Raw genomic sequence first — 8,269 nt, 5'->3', positions numbered from 1 at the left:
CCGGTGTGCACCGGACTGTCCGGTGCGCCATCGAGCAGACTGGCTCCCCAACGGCCACATTTGGTGGTTGGGGCTATAAATACCCCAACCATCCCACATTCATAGCCATCCAAGTTTTCCACTTCTCAACTACTTACAAGAGCTAGGCATTCAATTCTAGACACATTCAAAGAGATCAAATCCTCTCCAATTCCACACAAAACCCTAGTGACTAGCGAGAGAGATTTGCCGTGTTCTTTTGAGCTCTTGCGCTTGGATCGCATTCTTTCTTTCTCTTGTGCTCTTGTGATCAACACTCAATTGTAACCAAGGCAAGAGGCACCGATTGTGTGGTGGCCCTTGCGGGGAAGTTTTGTTCCCGGTTGATTGAGAAGAAGGAAAGCTCACTCGGTCGGAGGGACCGTTTGAGAGAGGGAAGGGTTGAAAGAGACCCGGCCTTTGTGGCCTCCTCAACGGGGAGTAGGTTTGCAAGAACCGAACCTCGGTAAAACAAATCCACGTGTCACGCTCCTTATTTACTTGCGATTTGTTTTGCGCCCTCTCTTGCGGACTCATTTATTATTACTAACGCTAACCCCGGCTTGTAGTTGTGATTATTTTTGTAAATTTCAGTTTCGCCCTATTCACCCCCCTCTAGGCGACTATCAGCGCCAACCCATTTGGGCTGGGACACGCAACGACGACAAATTTACTAGTTGGTTCAGAGGACCCCCAGGTCCGAAACGTCGACAATTATATATTACATGAAAACATCATCATATATAAGTTTAACGGGTCCCCGCAGGGAACGGGGATGTGGAATGTTTCCCCATCCCCTTCCCCATCGGGGGAGGATTTTTCCTCGTTTACATCCCCGCGGAGGAAGAACCTTCCCCATCTCCATCCCCTAGTGGAGGAATTCCCCGCAAGGAATCGGGGATCGGGTCCCATTGCTATCTCTAGTCGTGGATAACTCGCTCTTGACCTCCACCGACCAAATTGACCCCACTGTCATGTTCGCCCAACCCTACATGAGTCCCGAGTCCCAATCCCAAGGAACCAAACCACCGACAGAGATCCACCGTCGAACCAGTTGATGGACTCACGGACAGTTATCCCTCGGCCTCAACCAGTTAGTTTGTCTCCCTGACATCGTCGCCCTCTCTCTCTCTTTAGCGTGTGGGCCCACCCCACAACATCGTCCCTGCGTCGTTTCCTCGCTCTTGGGCCGACTGGGCCATGCCCGTGCGTGCCTGCACCCAGTTGGGCCAAAATCACCCCCCTTCGGCCTACTTATCCTAGAAAAGCTTTTCTTTTTTCCCCATTTTTCCCTTTTTCACAAATTCATTTACACTTATGTTTTGATATTTTATGCATAAATAATGGTACAAGCACTTCATAAATCACATAAAATAATGATAACAAGAACATGACACTTCTTAGCAAAGCAAATGTTTGATGTACTAGTGACCTACGAAACCTTAGCTCTAGAAGAAGGGCAGGAGCACGACCTTTGTTCTTGTTGACGCCTTTTTGGAGGCGCCAATTACTCAAGAGAACCAGCGGCGGTGCTCTCTGCACAGGGGCGAACGGTCCGCGCGCGGGGGCCGGACGGTCCGCGGCCTGGTGCGAGGCGGCGGCGCTTTCTGGTCAGGCGCGGACGGTCCGCGGCACAGGGCTGGACGGTCTGCGACCTGGTGCAGGAGCCCGAGTTCCCTGCCTGACGGCCGGACGGTCCGCGCCCTAGGGCCGGACGGTCCGCGCGTGCGCAGGGGCGGCGGAAGACCGCCGACGGCGCCTGGATCTCGCTCCCGGGAGGGACCCCGTTGGGGAGGAGAGATCCTAGGTGGTGTCTAGGCTCGGGCCGGCCGACCTAGACTCCTCTAATCGACGTAGAGTCAAAGAGAGACGAAGAATTGGGGATTGGAAGGCTAAACCTAAACTAGACTAGAACTACTCCTAGGATAAAATGTGAAATAGAAGTTGTATTGATTCGATTGTTGATTACAAATCGGCCGTAGACCTCTCTATTTATAGAGGGGGGGCTGGACCCTTTACACAACTGATTCCGAGCTAATCCCGCGAATATAGCTAACAATCGTAGCACAAAACTCGGAACCCTAAACTGCTCTGCGCATGCGCGGACCGTCCGGCCCACAGGCGCGGACTGTCCGGACCGCGGACCGTCCGGCCTCAGGGCCGGACAGTCCGCCGGCTCATTTTGGTGTCAAACATATGCCCCCCTGCCTTTTGGTGGAGCTGAGCGAACCAAAAGCAACTAACTCGATGTGATCTCATCAGTTTTCTTAGGCATCTTGACACTTGCTAGGATGATACGTAGTGGCCTTAGTCCCGATGGTTGACTCAACGGACGTGACTCTTTTAGCTTTGATCGAACTGTCAGTCCCAACACCGTCGAGCGTCATAGCGATCCTGACCAATCTGTCACCTTACTTTTTCTAATTTTCCAAGTGTTCTGGCGTAGCTTCGTAGTCGACCAGGTCTTCCCCTTGTAGGTCATCTTCCTCCATGGGTGTCGGTACATCGTTGGTGGTGTCTTGGTGTAGTGCGGATGGTTCGGCCTCAGGGGTTAGATGGTCCGCGTCCTGTATGGTTGGTCTGGTCTTTATAGCCGGACTGTCTGCTATACCTGCAAAGAGCTGCACAGTTGCTGTTTTATTTTCTGTCTTTATGGCCGTTTGATTTTCCTCAACGGCCTTTGGTCTCCATCTCTTTTGTGGTGGCGGATACTGCGGATGTGTGTCATTGAATATTTTTTCCGCCTCCTTCTCCTGATTCTCCTTTGCTCTAAGGCGTTGTAATTTTCGCTTTTGCGATCGTGTCAATCCCGATGGGCACCATCGGGGCATGGAGTATTTTGGATCGGCTATTTTATTGACAGTCGTACTTTCTTTTTTGTTTGTGTTGGCCGATTCACCAAAAATCATCGGCCCTTCGTTATTTTGTTGTACGATGACATCTGTCGTTCCTATTTAATGACGTCTCCCTTTTTCGTATTGTTGGAGGTTGTAGCTGTATGCCCCCCTGCCGGATTAGTCAGCCTTTGTGGCCGAATTGTTCGGCAATCTTGCTGGGCCTGTGCTCGTGGACCAGATTGAGGGGCTCTCAATCGGTCTTGTACTGGAGGTGTCAACCTATTGAATACAGATGTTTGGGGTGCCCCCCAAGCGGGGTACTGTGGCATCCCAAATAGGTATGGTGGCATGCCCCACATTTGATTTGGGACGTATGGTGGAGGTATGTATGTGTATGAATATGGCATAGGTGGATATGGTGGTGGAGGTGTCCATGCAGGTATGTTAGGTCTTAATTGAACATTATGACCTCCCGTCCTTTCCGATTGGTGTGGTGGTCCAATCGGCCTAACCTGCCGTCGCACCTGGGTGGGTAAGCGTGGTCCCTTTGGTGGCCGGTCGCTGGGGCCAGCCTTCTTTTTCACATATTTAGACAATAATTGATCAAAGGTTGGGCTAGATTTTACCAACCGACCAGTTGCCTTGAACGTGTTAGTTTTCCACGTACCTATTTCTGGTCGTCGTGGTTTGAAGGTACGTGGTCGTCGCGGCTCTTCGGCGTTGCCGGACCGTCCGCTGGAACGCTCCGGACCGTCCGGTGATGTTACGGACCGTCCGCGCCTGGACACCGGACCGTCCGCGATGCGTAGTATGGGTTCTCGCGCATATCCCCTTGTCTGTGCTTGCCCCCCAGCGCTGGAGTTTGTGATGGTTACCTTCAGTGTCTCCCCTCCATCAGGAGTCTTCTCGGCCATCACTTTCCTGCAAGAAATTTTGTTGTTCCCATCGGCCTCCCGTGCGTTGCCGATGATGACTTCTTTGTCTTTGCCCTTATCGGCTGTGTTGGGCCGAATTAGGACCTTTTTGCCATTAAAGTCGATCACATTCATTGGGAAGGGCTCCGTGTCCTCCTGAAATTTCAATCGTCCCTCATTAATGGCCGATTGAATTTGTCGTCGGAACACATTACAATCATTAGTGGCATGGGAAAATGAGTTGTGCCACTTGCAGTATGCGCGACGCTTTAGTTCGTCGGCAGGTGGAACGATATAATCAATTTTAATGTTACCATTTTTTAGTAATTCATCGAATATTTTATCACATTTGCCGACATTAAATGTAAACTTAACCTCCTCCTGTCGTTCCTTTTGAACTGACTGCAAGGAGTAGCAAGCCGAAGATTTGGCCTGCTCGGGCCAAACTATTTCGGCAGTGTAAACTTTCTTTGGTTCATCGTCCGAACTATTTTGATCGTGTTCTACTATAGGGACATTATGATGAACCGTTCTGACTAGTTCTTTGCTTCGGCTTTCACAAGCCGAAGCTCTCTGATGTAATTGTGCTAGAGTAAAGAAATGGATGCCTTCTAATCTCTCTTTTAAATAATAGCGCAATCCATCAAAGGCTATTCCTGCCAGTTGTTTATCTGTTAAATGAATTTGAAAGCATCGGTTTCTCGTATCCTGGAATCTCCGGATATAATCACTAACCGATTCATCCTTTTCTTGTCGTAGGGTCACTAAGTCTACTAAATCTAGCTCATAATCACCAGAGAAGAAATGTTCATGAAATTTCTGCTCTAAGTCTCCCCATGACAAAATGGAATTAGGAGGGAGCGTGGCATACCATGTGAATGCAGTCCCTGTTAAGGATAATGAAAATAAACGCACACGGAATGCTTCGGTGTCGGCCAATTCTCCTAATTGTGCTAGGAACTGGCCTATGTGCTCACGCGTGCTCTTTCCTTGGTCACCCGAAAACTTTGCAAACTCGGGTATCCTGGTTCCCTGTGGGTATGGGTGGTGATCAAATCGGCTGTCATAAGGCTTCCGATATGATTGCCCCCCAGAGATCATGCTTACTCCGAGCTTATCTCGGAACGCCCCGGCTATTTCTTCCCTCACTATACCAATGGCAGCCGGTGCAAGACCACTGGCTCTCTGGTCAAACATAGGTGGGGTTGGTTGCATGTTAGTATGTTGTCGTTCCCCCCATTGGTTTGAGCTACGTGGTGCATTTCCATTTGCCCTATATGGCTCATATGTTTGATTGTTTCTTTCCGGCCTTCTAGGTGGGGCCGGAAAGCTTTCCTGGGCTCTGGATCCTGAATTAATGGGCTGGTGCATTGCATAATGTGATGGAAAGTGTTGTTGGGACGAGCGAGAATTCAGGTAATAATCCCCCTCAAAAGACTCATGCGCGGACTGTCCGGATACGTACCCGGACCGTCCGTGATTATATGCGGACCGTCCGTCGTTGTATGCGAACCGTCCGACTGGATAGTTTAAATTCGGTGCCCTATGTGGTGGCTCGGGTGCGTGTCTAGGTAATTCATTAAAAATGGGCCCGGCTGTGGCTGACCCGGACAGTCCGCGCTCGCGAGCGGACGGTCCGGACATGTGTAGATCGGCTGGTTTACTGCCGATTTGCGTTTGCTCAGGGTACGTGTCCATCGGCATCCCATAAGGGGGTTGTGACTGGTCGTGACAACCTCTAACCGATGTATTACGTGTATTATCTCCTAATTCAACCTCGTGTGAAGGAAAATTTGCTATACTAGATTTATCAAATACACGTACTAGTCTCCTACAATCGTTTTGCATAACCCCTATGATATTTTGCATCTGTTCTCGCTGTTCGTCTATGTAAGCTTTAAGAGATTGGAGTTCGTTGGTGCTACTTACATTTGGGGTAATCGTAGTAGGTCGGAGCGAAGCCAGATCTGTCGCCCGTTGTCGAACGACTTTGTTGTTCCTGTCCACTTTGAAGTCAACCAGGAATTTTGCCTTTGCTTCTTGGATCAGTTGCTCCTGGCGCTCCTCGAACAGGAGCTGTTCTTCAGCCGGCAAGGCTTCCCATGTAGGTGTGATGATATTGCTGGTGGAAACCTCAGAGCTATCTTTTGAACCGGCCATTGAAGGCCGATTTGATAGATCTATATGTGTTTTCCCCAGCGGAGTCGCCAAAAAGTATGTTGACGCCTTTTTGGAGGCGCCAATTACTCAAGAGAACCAGCGGCAGTGCTCTCTGCACAGGGGCGGACGGTCCGCGCGCGGGGGCCGGACGGTCCGCGGCCTGGTGCGAGGCGGCGGTGCTTTCTGGTCAGGCGTGGACGGTCCGCGGCACAGGGCCGGACGGTCCGCGACCTGGTGCAGGAGCCCGAGTTCCCTGCCTGACGGCCGGACGGTCCGCGCCCTAGGGCCGGACGGTCCGCGCGTGCGCAGGGGCGGCGGAAGACCGCCGACGGCGCCTGGATCTCGCTCCCGGGAGGGACCCCGTCGGGGAGGAGAGATCCTAGGTGGTGTCTAGGCTCGGGCCGGCCGACCTAGACTCCTCTAATCGACGTATAGTCGAAGAGAGACGAAGAATTGGGGATTGGAAGGCTAAACCTAAACTAGACTAGAACTACTCCTAGGATAAAATGCGAAATAGAAGTTGTATTGATTCGATTGTTGATTACAAATCGGCCGTAGACCTCTCTATTTATAGAGGGGGGCTGGACCCTTTACACAACTGATTCCGAGCTAATCCCGCGAATATAGCTAACAATCGTAGCACAAAACTCGGAACCTAAACTGCTCTGCGCATGCGCGGACCGTCCGGCACACAGGCGCGGACTGTCCGGACCGCGGACCGTCCGGCCTCAGGGCCGGACAGTCCACCGGCTCATTTTGGTGTCAAACAGTTCTGTTATTTGTCAAACGTTCGGAATAACTGATGCGTAGTTCTTTGTTATTTCAGTTGTTTCATTATGTTCTGTGATTTCTCCCCCTGTGGCTATGGAGAGAACAAATAATGAAATAACTGATTTATCCTTGCAGATCAACTAATGTAGGGTATTCATTTAGCATGTTCTGGTGTGTCCACAAAAGTCTCGGAACACATATCTCGAATGTTACTCAACATCAGAAAAGTGGCAACCTAAATCCTGCCAGGAATGAAGAGCTGTGAAGCTCTTTTCCTCAGCAATGTGGACCGCTGAAGCTGGTAATGAACTGCATGCCTAGAAATGATGCCCGAATCTGATAATGGCCAAGGACGACTTGATCAAACAATGATACCCCGCCGCAGAAACTCGGAACTGCTAGGCATGATACATTCAGATCGGCCGGTGGATAACGCTCTGGTCAGGGACGGCGCCGTTGTGGTTTCAGGCGGCAAGGTGAAGCAACGGGTGGCGCTGAAGTTGCTGCGGCACACCGAGTGCAGTGAGCTGGAGTTGAGCTCAACGTGTAAAATCTGCTGTCAAGTTGTAACTTTTTTACTCTGAAATCTGAAATCAAAATTACCTCTCTGCTGTCAGACGATACTGAATGCGGGTTTTATCAAGGATTTGTTTGGCCTTGGATGTCCGATTCGACCCGTGTTGAGGAAAGGTGCGTTCGTTCCTAAAAAATGGGGCGACTGGTAATTGGCAGGTGCCGTAAAGTCACTTCCATGAAACCTGCATTGAGTTTTCAAAAACTTGAGACTCACGTGAAATTATCTGTTTTTTTTTTGCTAGAATCAGTGTGGATTTGATGATAAATTCAATTGCCCGATGATAATACGCTGCATTTTTTTCGCAATGCTCAGTGGAAAGAGAAGTCGTTTTCAGGTTTGACGGCTCACGGTGACCACAAGGGGTAACCACTGCCAAAACCATGTATTGAATCATCATCGCATTGCAGCAGCCACCCAGTGAGAAATCTAGCGAGAGAGACGAAACGGGAAAAGAACCCATCTGATAGACGCATCGAAGGGGGGGCTTCAGTGTGTGTAACAACATAAGGCGATCAGCGGCGGAAGTATCCGCCTCACCGAAATCCGCTAAGATCCTCTCGGATCCAAATCATCATCAGCCCGAGCTACGAACCAATCCCTCGCACAGTTGAGAGAAGAATAGGGAAAAAACAGAGAAGCACGGAACGAGCGAACAGGAAAAGAAGATATCAGCACGCAGATGCAGATCCGGCGTAAGGAAGCGAGCTCGAGCAATCGGCGGCGGTGGCGGTAGCTTCGAGCAGGATCTGAAAATCAGGTCAGGTTATATAGAGGGAGAGAATCAGAGAGGTGTCGGGTGTGGCGGCCGGCGGCGGCGGGCCCTAGGGTTTCCTTGACAGAGCGAGGTGATGTCGGAATAGTTGGACGGGCCGTTGCTTGTATTCGAAATGGCTGTTCGCCTGAGATGGGCCGAAACTAGCCCAGATTGGGGCTTGCTAGCTAGCCCATAACTATTTGAATCCACGAATGTTTGAGACCACACGTTGCCGTTG

At 50.6% G+C, this 8,269-nt stretch overlaps 2 non-coding genes and 1 pseudogene across 3 annotated transcripts; all 3 read right to left on the bottom strand.

Annotated features, from left to right (window-relative positions):
• Positions 1-6,810: 6,810 nt before the first annotated feature.
• Positions 6,811-8,064, bottom strand: LOC100384239 (calcium-dependent lipid-binding pseudogene; annotated as a pseudogene). Its single transcript, NR_159483.1, has 2 exons — positions 7,304-8,064; positions 6,811-7,203 (listed from the first exon to the last, which is right to left on the bottom strand). The product of NR_159483.1 is annotated as a calcium-dependent lipid-binding pseudogene (transcript).
• Positions 7,581-7,680, bottom strand: LOC111591439 (small nucleolar RNA Z152/R70/R12). Its single transcript, XR_004858071.1, has one exon. It is a non-coding gene; the product is annotated as a small nucleolar RNA Z152/R70/R12 (small nucleolar RNA).
• On the bottom strand, positions 7,759-7,858 carry LOC111591438 (small nucleolar RNA R11/Z151). Its single transcript, XR_004858070.1, has one exon. It is a non-coding gene; the product is annotated as a small nucleolar RNA R11/Z151 (small nucleolar RNA).
• Positions 8,065-8,269: the final 205 nt, after the last annotated feature.

The sequence above is a fragment of the Zea mays genome, chromosome 4 (genome assembly GCF_902167145.1).
Source record: "Zea mays cultivar B73 chromosome 4, Zm-B73-REFERENCE-NAM-5.0, whole genome shotgun sequence".
Lineage (NCBI taxonomy): Eukaryota > Viridiplantae > Streptophyta > Magnoliopsida > Poales > Poaceae > Zea > Zea mays.
The sequence above is the reverse complement of the archived record's forward strand: the minus strand, read 5'-3'. Positions and strand labels throughout refer to the sequence as shown.